Source organism: Cydia splendana, chromosome 13 (assembly GCF_910591565.1).
Source record: "Cydia splendana chromosome 13, ilCydSple1.2, whole genome shotgun sequence".
Lineage (NCBI taxonomy): Eukaryota > Metazoa > Arthropoda > Insecta > Lepidoptera > Tortricidae > Cydia > Cydia splendana.
Genome location: NC_085972.1, coordinates 1013932 through 1026171, shown reverse-complemented (window position 1 = coordinate 1026171; position 12240 = coordinate 1013932). Strand labels below are relative to the sequence as shown.

The 12240-nt window shown below is 39.6% G+C and overlaps 1 long non-coding RNA gene across 1 annotated transcript in view; it reads right to left on the bottom strand.

The window, feature by feature from the left end:
• LOC134796430 (uncharacterized) overlaps positions 1-1778 on the bottom strand; it is a 373125-nt gene extending 371347 nt beyond the window's left edge. Inside the window, exon 1 of the long non-coding RNA XR_010144929.1 lies at positions 1737-1778. This is a non-coding gene — a long non-coding RNA (uncharacterized LOC134796430). The remainder of the gene's footprint in view (positions 1-1736) is intronic.
• Positions 1779-12240: the final 10462 nt, after the last annotated feature.

Below are 12240 nucleotides of genomic sequence, written 5' to 3'. Positions count from 1 at the left end.
TCGCGAAACAAAAATTTGGCTGTTTCATAAAATTTTGGCTGGTTCATTTTCAATAATAATAAATAAATAATAAATAAAATCGTTTATTTCGACCAACTTAGGATCATATTACATTGACTTATTATATTAAAATTAAGATTAAAATTAAATTAACTAATTTACATTAAGAGCGGTGGTAGCCGAGTGGATATGACGTCCGACTTTCAATCCGGAGGTCGCGGGTTCAAATCCGGGCTCGTACCAATGAGTTTTTCGGAACTTATGTACGAAATATCATTTGATATTTACCACTAGCTTTTCGGTGAAGGAAAACATCGTGAGGAAACCTGCATACATCTGCGAAGAAATTCAAAGGTGTATGTGAAGTCCCCAATCCGCATTGGGCTAGCGTGGGGACTATAGCCCAAGCCCTCTCGCGCATGAGAGGAGGCCTGTGCCCAGCAGTGGGACGTATATAGGCTGAAATGATGAATTTACATTAAAATTCAAATAAATTATAATAAATTAAATTAAATAATTTAAATTAAAATAAATTAAATCACTATATTGTAACTTATTATACTAAAACAACAAACAATAAAAGCCTTAGAGAGGCTTGGACACCAGTACGTGAATCATATGACAGTGATTCAGGTACAGGTACGACGCGTTTTCTGCTAGGCATGCTAGGGTACGAATCACTAGAAATCAGACGACACCTAGCAGTAGCGAAGCTCGCCCTAGGCGTCATCCATAATAGGGTGGATTGTGTAGAGCTGGTGTGTGAGGTAGTAAGACTGTATGCACCTGATGCGCGCGGGCGACTGCGCAGCGCGCGGCTGCTGGCAGCGCCGCCCGCGCGCAGCGGCCTGCTGCGCCAAGCGCCGCTACACACCGCACTCACGCTGCTCAACTCTGTGCTTAATATGGCACCACACATTGATGTGTTCGCATCCAAGTGGTCACAGCTTGTAAAAGAATGTAAACGAATATTTGAATCGCTGTATTAATTAAGTAGTATAGTGTAGTGAATTTAAAAATTAGGTTAAGTAATGTTGGTTAGTATTTAAGATTGTAATGTATTGGCGAACGCTGTAATTACAATTTTTTTGAATAATAAACAATAAACAATAAACAATAAACTGGCAGTCAAACCTCTCTGCGAACGCCCTCAAGATGCCGTTGGAACTAGCCCGCACTCTGCGCACCAGGGATGTGCAGCGTTTCCTCATTGTGGTGTAAAAACAGTCCACCCTGGCCTCCGCGAACATCCCCGACGCACTACAAAAACGAGGTAGTCCCATCAGCACCCTGAAGGCGTTATTATATTGTATACGAAGAGCGTTGTACTGCTTTTGGGTATAGCACGCCCACAGATTGGCAGTGTAAAAGGTAGTACAGAAAGCTCTAAAAAGAGTCTTTTTCACCTCAGTGGAGCAACTACCAAATCTGCGGGCCACCATATTCGCTCTAACACACAACGCTCTAAGTTCCCTTTCAATGTCAGCATCATCTTTCAATGGGAGGGAAATTTTTTTTTGCGATTTCGGGATTGCGCCCATAGTAAAAGTTGCTCAGTATAATCCCAAAACCTCCCTGGCAACGGGAATGCACTTATTTTTTGGCCACCCTGTATAACATCCATAGGGCAGTAAAGTAAGAAATTTCTCTTATTTTTTTTTGCATTTACTCCCTATAAGTTTTTCTGTTCGACGGTGCTTTACCCAGCAGTGAGACACTAAAATAGACCAATAAACAAAAAAGCGGCCAAGTGCGAGTCGGACTCGCCCATGAAGGGTTCCGTAGCAGCAAGTAACATAATAAAATTGCGGTTTACGATTTTTTTTTTATTATATCATTTATTTCAGAATTAATAAATTATTCCATATATGTACACTTAAATAAAACTTAAACTCTATATACATTTACAACTAAATACACTTAAAAACTAGGTGGACAACATGTGCATCTGGTTCCAGTAGTAATGGAAGGGACTATCATGCCGTCCTGCTACTGTTTCCAGGAGACTGTTGGGGCTACCGGCGATACGTCTCAGCAGGGACGCGACACGTTTTCGCATTATCGCTTGAAAGCCATCCGTGCGCGCCTCCGCGAACATGCCTGACGCACTGCAATGCCGCGGGAGCCCCAACAGCATCCTGAAAGCGTTGTTATATTGGACGCGCAGGGCGCTGTAGGTTTTTTGAGTATAGTTGATCCATAGACAGCAGGTGTAAAATGACTGACAGTATGCCCTAAATAGGGTAATTTTAACGTTTTTGTTACACCTAGCAAATCTGCGGATCAACATGTTACTCCTCACCGCCAGCGCCCTGCGTTCCCTTTCGATGTCCTTGTTGTCTGTGAGGGATGAAGTAACCCAGTGCCCCAGGTATTTAACTTCTTCAACTATCTTGAGAGGAGTGTCGCCAAGCTCAACCTGAGGGGTACGCGAGTAGCTCTTAGTACCCGCTTTAAAAACTAACAACTCACTCTTCGAGGCATTGTACCTGAGGCCATGAGAATCCGCATACCGCTCACATATCGTCAACAGGTCTTGTATGCCACTGATTGATGGACTCAGCAACACCATATCGTCTGCGTAGCTTATGTTATTTATAAATTTACCGCCCACTGAGCATCCGACCATGGCATTGCTGAGCTCACCAATCAGGCGATCTACATACAAGCTGAAGAGCTTAGGTGACGTGAGCCCCCCCTGCCTCACCCCGCACTCCAACCTGTAAGCATCAGACAATGAATCTGCCCACTTGACAGCATTATATTGATGATCATACCAGTACTTGAACATTTCAATTAGCTGACCTGGCAATGTCGTGTCCTCATGCAGTTTTTGCCATAACTTTTCATAGGACACCAAATCGAAGGCCTTGCTTAGATCAAGAAAACACCCGTAAACGGGAGTTTTCCTGTCCGTGTAGTATCGGACAGTATGCTTGAGACAGAGAACTGCCGCTTCCGTGGACAGTCCGCTCCTGAAACCAAACTGTGCATCATTGAGGCTTATGTGCTTATCCAGTTGTTTGTCAAGCATACTGTCCAACACTTTTGCAACAATAGTGGCCAACGAAATGGGTCTGTAGTTCTTAATATCAGAGGCGTATCCTGCACGATTCTTAATAATAGGGACTACTACTGTCCTTAACATTTCGTCCGGTAAATAGGTGTGGCTTACACAAAGAGAGTATAACATGGCGAGTACCCTAGGTAAATGAACACCAGCATATTGCAGATGTTCAATACTCAGGGAATCGTGCCCCGGCGACTTGCCCCGCGTCATGTCCCCTACCACTTTCGCTACTTCTTGAGCAATGAAAACAATAGGTGACCCGACCGACGCCTTCCCTCTCTTAGGCACAACCCCTACACTCCCGAGTGTGGCCTCGACCTTGAAATGGTTTTTAAAAAGGTTCGCGATCTTGCCCGGCTCACTAATTCCCTCTACACTCGCCGGAAGACTCGACCTAGGCTTCAATTTACTAGTGGTTTTCCAGAAGCTAGAAAAGTCCTTACTTGCATGGTGCTTGCATTTATGACGTATTAAAAAAAACTACTTACTAGATCTCGTTCAAACCAATTTTCGGTGGAAGTTTGCATGGTAATGTACATCATATATTTTTTTTAGTTTTATCATTTTCTTATTTTAGAAGTTACAGGGGGGGGGGACACATTTTACCACTTTGGAAGTGTCTCCCGCGCAAACTATTCAGTTTAGAAAAAAATGATATAAGAAACCTCAATATCATTTTTGAAGACCTATCCATAGATGGTTTGATGAAAAAAAAATTTTTGAGTTTCAGTTCTAAATATGGGGAACCCCCAAAAATTATTGTTTTTAGGGTTCCGTACCTCAAAAGGAAAAAACGGAACCCTTATAGGATCACTCGTGCGTCTGTCTGTCTGTCTGTCTGTCTGTCTGTCTGTCTGTCTGTCTGTCCGTCTGTCACAGCCGATTTTTTCCGGAACTACAGGACCAATCAAGTTGAAATTTGGTACACATATGTAAGTTTGTGACCCGAATACGGACATGTAACGTAAACAAATGAATTTTAAACATGGGGGCCACTTTTGGGGGGTAAATGAAAAAATGAAAAAAAAAATTTTTCAAACTATATCATGTTACATATCAAATGAAAGAGCTTATTGTAAGGATTTCAAATATTTTTTTTTATAATTTTCGAATCAATAGTTTAGAAGTTATTCAAGAAAATAGGCAAAAAATGACCATTCCCCCCCCCCCTTATCTCCGAAACTACTAGGTCTAAAATTTTGAAAAAAATACATAAAATAGGTCTATACCTATAGATGACAGGAAAACCTATTAGTACACTAATGTACAGTCAAGCGTGAGTCGGACTTAATTACAGTTTTTTTTAATCCGACCCCTACGGATTTTTTAAAGAGATTTCACTCACGTTTCACATAAAAAATACATTGTTAACAGTGCCGGATTACTTAGAGTAGTAGTTTTCTTAGAGTAATTGGTGATAATTTTCTGATAAGATAATCATTTTAAATATTTAACGGTCTTACCTACTTACGAGTAATTGTAAGGTCAAATTAAAAAAAATGTTAAATTGAGAGCTAGCTTAAAGTTTTTTGTACTCGTCGACTTTAATGGTTGAATTAATAAAGACTTTGTAACCAATAAGCAAAACAAGCACGTGCTTAGGGCACCACGTTCAGGAGGGGCACCAAAATGCCAGGTTGAAAAAGGTGAACAAATTTTAAAATTAGGAACGTCTGTCCCATCGTTTTTACCACACGATTTTTTTTAGCTGCCCAAAAGCTAATTTGCAAAAATAATGGCGCGTAATTCTTTGGGAAACAATCGGTAGCAGTAGAAGAGTCGTGATTACATGCATAGATTCGATTTCAACCCACTCTTTTGCGGTTCGGCGTTAGGTCTTATGCGAGGCCTTCTGCCTTAATTACACTTGGGCGTGGATCCAAATCCAAGCTTTCCTCTTTCGCAGCTAGGCCTACTGCCTTTCTCACACTTCGCCAATTCAATTCCAAGCTCTGCTTTCTTGCATATTTTATGCATGAAAACAACCTCGAATATCGAAGCCTAAGAAATATCGAGCCCTATGCGAAGCTAGGCTGATAGAAAACTGTCCCATCCCTTCTCTGTATGAAATCCTGGATTCGCGCCTGGTTGGGACTAAAAGTAAAATTGCGTTTGTATATCGAAAAATTTTCGCGCTCGCTTCGCTCGCGTTTTCAGTAACTTTATAAGGTATGATAAAGGTGACATTCGGGTCGCGACTGCAGCAACATTACTCTGTTGCAACGTTACTGCTGCAGTACTGTCAACTTTCGTGATAAAATGATGTGACTGATTTCCATACTAAAAGTAAAAATTTACAACTGTCTATCATATTGCGTTTTTATATCGAAAAATTTCCGCGCTCGCTTCGCTCGCGTTTCTATTACTTTCTAAGCTATGATAAAGGTGACATTCGGGTGGCGACTGCAACAGCATTAGGTACTCTGTTGCAACATTACTGCTGCGGCACTGTCAATTTTCGTGATAAAATGATGTGACTGATTTCCATTCTCAGCTGTAACGCGGCAATGAACTTCTCTCAATTTACCAAAAAATCAATGTAATCTTGATGACTCGAAGGAGAGGGGGCACCTAGAAATCCTTAGGGCATCAACATATCTTAATCCGGCACTGATTGTTAAAAATTGTGTAATATACGGAACCCTTGGAACGCGAGTCCGACTCGCACTTGGCCGGTTTTTTTTCTATCTTTGTGTGAAAATCTTAATGCGGTTCACAGAATACATCTACGTACCAAGTTTCAACAGTAATAGTTCTTATAGTTTCGGAAAAAAGTGGCTGTGACATACGGACGGACAGACAGACAGACAGACAGACAGACATGACGAATCCATAAGGGTTCCGTTTTTTGCCATTTGGCTACGGAACCCTAAAAAGGTGTATTTCATTTGTTCGATCATGTCTCAGCTACTTAGTAGGTATACTAGTTACGTTTAATCTCGCTTAATCTTTTGACATTCAATCTCTACCCTATTAACTTAATCTCTTAGTAATTGGGTAAAACTAACGCTAAGCTTTTTACTAATAACGCTTTTTGCACAGAAATAGATCTAATTCCACTCGTGTCTCTGTCAGCATTATACTAAACTCTTTGTTAAGTCTTCTTAGTACAATCACATTTCGTTGGGGCTCAAGTTTCTTTTTATAGTATCGTCTAAGGCCACCTACGCCATTTTCTTGACAGAAAAGTGTTTTTATCATTCTAAATAGGATGGTAATTGAAGGTTTTGCCTTCTTTAACAAATAAGTTGTGAAAATCAACCGTCGCTTTTATTATTAAAATAATTCGCACAATTTCCGGACGAGATCATATTATGACGTGTTCATTTCCATAATAGTCACATGTACTTATTTAATTTTCAATAATGTTTAAGTATGTTTTAGTTTTTATTAAAGTATTTAATTTCAATTATGAAGTTTAAAAATGTACACGATATACAAGCATTAGCTTGTCACCAGACTCCGTTTAACTGTCTGCTCTCTGCTCTAAACAATTTCATGAGCGTAAACTGCAAACGTCTGCCCTCTTCGCCACTTTCGTTTAAATACTTACATGCTCGCTTTCACTTAAGGCGATTACACAGGTTAAAATTTTAGCCATCTGGTCTGTGCGAAAGTGACTTTATAGATTATACTGGTCAACTTTTATTATAAGACCAATGACGAAATCACGAAAAAACTTTGGCTGTTGCGGAGTTACATATTCATGAAATGAAACTAAGGACATGCGATATAACCCGTTTCCATAGTTATATTTCATATCAAATTTATAATCTAGCTATTTTTTAATTGTCCTTATGCATTTCCCATACCTAAGTACTTAGAAATACAATCATAAAATCCTCATAAAAGTGAATTTTAAAAGTACTACCAACACTCCAACAACATGAAAAGACTGGCTTCTAAGTTGTTCAACAAAATCAGGTTTAGGTACACTCAAACAAACAGTCGTTTCAAAACTAACTGAACTGAAAGTTCGTGATCCGTAGCTTTAACTTTAGGCCCCGCTTGCGGTGATTTAAAGCGAATTCCACTCCCTTGTTTGTCACACGTAAACTTAGTGCCAGTTGTCTTTTAGATCTACAGAGACAATTCCAGTACCTATCGTAATGTAGCAAATTTAGTCTACTTTAAAAACGTCTTGAGAAGGCACTATCAAAAACTAGTCCTTAAGGGTTATAATCGCCTAAATAAATAAAAAAACGTAATTTTCGCGGTGTTTTCGATGTTTGACTAAGTTGCGTTCGGCGCTCGAGGTCACAAACTTGGATTATCCATTGAGCCAATATCATAAATAATTACAAATAAAAGGTGGTGCCTTGCATAAAACAAGGGTCGGCTGTTTTTTTTATATTTTAAAGGTGACAAAATGCTATTGCGGAATTCAAATTTCCGACCTCTAACGCCCACTGTCAAATAGGTACGTAGGTACTTGAAAAACCATGAAATTTTCGGCTCTTCTTTGATTTTGTAAATTTTCCCTGCAATAGATTTACTGTTACGGTAATAGTCACTGGCGCATGTGTGTGTGTGTGTTTCTTTTCTCCGATATTGAATCATGCTCCAAAATACTCGGAAACTATAGGTATGCTTCCAATTCTGACCACAATTAACTAAGATAAGTTGGGGTAAGACTATGACCGGGATAAGATGATCACGTGTATGGAATCCTCATACTGTTTGTCTTGCCCCGAGTAAAATAAACTGTGTTAGTCATACTCCACCTTACCTTATAGACCAATTTTATAATATCAACTCTATCGCTACATAAAACCTTGATGGAGCATATGATAGTAATAAAATGACGCTAAAAGCAGGACAACCTGTTAAAAGTTACCCAATTATCCCCAAGTCTTTATTATGCCTATATAAAACCTCATACACGAATAATGGCCAAATTTCGACCATCAAAACTCGGAGTGGTCCCTAGCCACTAACTTTAAACTAGGGATTAAAAATTCAAGGCTAACTAGCCAAAAGGGACGGACAGAATGTACGTACTTATGTTCCATTGGCATTATCAAAGGAGAGTCGAACCAAAAGGACTTATACTTATAGGACTTAAGGGAATTATTCTAGTTTGGTTTTTATGTAGTCACACTAAGTATATATATATTGTGAACTGAAATAAATGTCATATATTAAAGACAAAGTGACCGAGCCCTCTAGTGACCGAGGCCGGATACGAACCGTCGTCTTGAGCGCACTTGGCTAACATCCTGGACATCTAAACCGTGCCCAAGGCGGTATCGTCCCATATTCTTAAGAACCTATATGCAATCTTTGAAAGGCTAGGCGCATTTGACCAACTCTAAGGCTAAGCGTAAGCTGAGACGCAGGCGACGCAGTTCATGCAGCGCAGCGCAGAGCAGATTTTGTAAAGTATGGAACGTCCCTTGAGATGGAGAGTGGGTAGGTAAAGGACGTTCTATACCTTACAAAATCTGCTCTGCGCTGCGCCGCTGCGTGAACTGCGTCACCTGCGTCTCAGCATACGCTTAGCCTGTAAGGCGAGCCGAGCAGTACGTGCTTGCGCTTCGTATATGGCCGGCGTCCCACTGCTGCGCACGCTATGTACACGACCCACGTTCCTATACAAAATTTCGTGGGCTTGCCCACGGTTTGTATTAAAACGTGGGCCGTGGATGTAGCGTGCGCAGCAGTGGGGCGCCGGCCTATGAGTCGTTCTAGAAGCTGGCTACACGATCGACTCTGCGCTAGATCAGCAATAGGAATAGCTATCTTACCAGTACCCCGCCACAATTGGACGAGGGTCCAAATTGACTAGTCAAGCCTATTTTGACCACGGGCCCGATTCAGATATAACAACTTTCTACGGTTTTGATTTTACTTTGTTACGACCTTGAAGATCGCTGAAGTTTTTTTCAACAAACATTTAAAATTATAGATTTCATAGTGAATTGGTGACAGTTAAAATATGTTATTCTTTGTTTTATGTATACATCTATAATCACCATCTTTAATAATAGGTACCTACTACCTACCGTAAAATCACCCAACTGGTCTAAAACAAACGAAGTGGATTTTGGTCTCCCACACAAATACCGCCGTGCTTCTCTGTCCAATCGACGGCGCCTTTTATGAAGTCTTTTTGCATTTCGTTTCTCCAACTTTTAATAAAATAAATACACTAGCCTCATCAATTTATCATTGATGCAAAACAAGGAGAAAATCTATCAAACGAAAAAGAATTCGATTGGCTAAATTTAATTACAGGCGAGAACAGAACTTAAATAATATACTGAAACTAAAACTGAAAGAGAAAGTCACGCCAGTCAGCTTTGTTTTATTTGTAAACGATTATAATACTTATTACTATGTGCTTTAGCTTCAGAACTCTGTAAATACTTATTAAGTTATGTCTCTTTGGTTCTCAAACAGAATAGAACTTCAGATGTCAAATGTCAACAAAAGTTTTGTCTTCCGGCTTCTTATACTGTTCGTTAGGACGATAAATTAATCTTGTATAGGGGCCCGATTCGGATTTTGAAATAGACATCTATTAGATATCTTTTAAACATCACCAAGATACGATAACGATATGTTTAAGATCTAACCTGTCAAATATGACATTTGCGCGATTCTGGAGATACTCTTGAACGATTTCCTCAGGATATGACTTAGAGATCCAAGTCACATCTAATATAGATATCTTACGCTATCTAACGTAAAAGTGACATTGGTTGCCCGAATTGCGCTGCAAAAGAGAACTAGTTGATATCTAAACTATAACGTATCTAGAATGGATCTAGTACGTGTCGTCTCTTGTGAATATCTTGAAGTTCGAATACGGCAGTAGGTTTATACCTACAGAGGGCTTAGTAGTTTTTTACCTATAGGAGAATTTGGCAGGTTTTTTGACAGGCCACGCAGGACACAACTTGGGAAAAAAGTACAAGTTTCTCATCAGTCTTTGAAGAACAAAGAGAGCCTTTACGAGCTGGTGTAGTGAAAATAAAATTCCTAGATGATAACCTGACATATGGGGAGGTAAAAGAAGTACAACGTATACGCGTGTTGTGTGCCCTCTGCTTGCAAAACTTACTTAGGTATATTGTAAATACATGTTTTCATTACTTGTTTACAGCTCTGTATTCAGCCGTTTTAACATTTGTAGTTTGAAAATACCAAAATGATTATATATCGATATGAAATACCAATAAAATTTGCAACACAATCAATCATTTGACGCTTTATTTGAGCACTGAATTTTGCCACAATAGGCTAGATTGCCTATATGTAATGTGCATTGAATTTGTCTATCGGTTCGGAATTCGCTATTCGACTGACTATTTTGTATGCAGCACATTGTACAAAATATGTAGTTGCGTCAAATCATCCGTAATGATAGAAATCAAATCAAATAGGACATTTTTATTCAATAATAAAGAAAAACGAAACCAAAATAACTTAATCTTTTATAAAACAGGGAACCGCCTTCGTATTCTTCGTATTGCGTATAAATTATCAAGATTAACCAGAGTTACACCAAAAGTAAGCCATTTCAAAAAAACATAAAACCATAAAAATAAATACAATTTAATTATACGAATTCCATCCAAAACGCTCAGTGCCTTGAAGAACCAAACACTTAAAACTCCTCCATTGTCCTTTGGAACTCAAACGTACATAGCAGACAGATCCTACTTAAAAGTCCAAAGACTCGTAACTGTCAATAGAACTTAGAACAACACTTAATGGGTCGAATGTTAACAATCAAGGGCCGAACTCAACTTAAACTGTAGTTAAAGGGGAGTTAGTAATCCGTGTAGCACACAGTTGCCATTAGATCGGAACGGCCAAGGTATCTGAATGCGCCTCTATTGTCAAGCCGTTAGAGTGCGTGTTCAGATATATTTGAGCACCCCGGCCGCTCTGATAGTGACTCAAAATAGAATTTACGGTTGTGATGTCGATCGCGGGTGAGATTTAGATTCAATTGGAGTGTGGGAACAAAGTTTTGGATACTTTAAGACACGTTACTATGGTGGGTGAAAATAAAGTCTTAATACTGACTTTAGGTTGAAGTATGTAGGCGGAGAGGCGTGTCGCTTTAAAAACTCATATTTTTGGTATAGACATTGTTTTAATACGAGTAAACTAAAGTGCATAGGGCGGGGCATGGCCGCTTTCGGATGAAAGAAACTCCTGGCATCCATTTGGCCCGTTGGGTGGACGACATTCGGAAGATTGTGGGTCAGTTCTGGATGAGAATGAGATTAGCTCAGGACCGGGACACTAGGCGTACTAGAAGGGAAGCCTATGCTCAGCCGTGGGTGATAACTGACTGATATGATGATGGTGACATTTGGATCTGGACGTGAGTGCATGACGCGTAAATGTCATGATATCATGTCGAGCAATAATTTACAAGCGACGATTAGTAATTAATCTGTTTTAATTTTTTTTTATCAGTTGTACACGAGCATTTGTTAACACGCACTATAGTTAAGTTTTCATTCTCACCACTCAGATGATTTGGCAGTCCTCAACTGTGAGTTACGCCAGAAACTTCCTGCCTCGCACAACTCAACTTTGGATTGACTGTCGCCTGCGGTATTTCTGGACCGATACGAGTACGATCTTCAAACATTCAAGTAAAAAGCGTACTCCCAAAGCCGGCAACGCACTTTCAAGTGTTGTGTGTGTCCATTAGCGACGGTAATCGCTTGCCATCAGTCGATTCATCTGCTCGTTTGCCTACTATATTATAAACAATCGGTTTTATGGCACAAGTGCTGTCAAGAGGAATAGAGTATAGACTTTTCTTCAGGCTCATTATATGTGTGTTTATAGATGTATAAATTAATGAGTAGGAAGAATATTTTTAATGTGAGCCTCACGGCAATTTTATGTTATTCAATTTATGAAATGGGTTGTTTTATGCTTTCACCGTCCATACAGTGTTCAGTTAAAAACATCTGACTTTTTTAAAGTATCTTTTTACTTGACTTCCCACAACGACCAACCTTTTTGTTAGAACAAAATCCACTTTTATCCCAAGCGCTCTTAAATCAGAGTTAAAATATCTCGCAAACGTCCCAACCATAGCACAAAGACGGAAAACAGTAGCCTATCTCCAAAAATATAGAAATTCACGCTTCACGTTTAAATCTCAGATGCTACGATCAATTCGTTCTAACTAAATC